Genomic DNA, 433 nt, shown 5'->3' on the forward strand with positions numbered 1-433 from the left:
AAGAGATGTTGAGAGGTGGTTTGTCATCACCTGCCTCTGCAAAACAACCCTGGTATTCCCTGGTGGTCTTCCATCTAAATAATGACCAGGGTCAACCCTGCTGACCAGGGCCGGATTTAGACTTGCTGAGGCCCTAAGCTATACAAAACCCAGAGGCCCCCTACTGGTCTCAGAAAAATTTAAAATATATACGCCTTTTTAATATTTGAAATAATTTTTTATATTGTGTTTTTATTTGAGGCCCCAGCAGATTGCGAGGCCCTAAACTGTAGTTTATTTAGCTTATGCGTAAATCCAGCACTGCTGCTGACTAACCTATTACTTTCTTAAGATTTTTAACCCGAGATTGAATTTGGAACCTCCTGCATGCAACCACGTGAGCCTTATTAGACTGAGTTCTGGGAAACCTGAGTTCCAGTCCCCTTTCTGCCAC

Source organism: Gekko japonicus, unplaced genomic scaffold (assembly GCF_001447785.1).
Source record: "Gekko japonicus isolate JY-2015 unplaced genomic scaffold, Gekko_japonicus_V1.1 scaffold158, whole genome shotgun sequence".
Lineage (NCBI taxonomy): Eukaryota > Metazoa > Chordata > Lepidosauria > Squamata > Gekkonidae > Gekko > Gekko japonicus.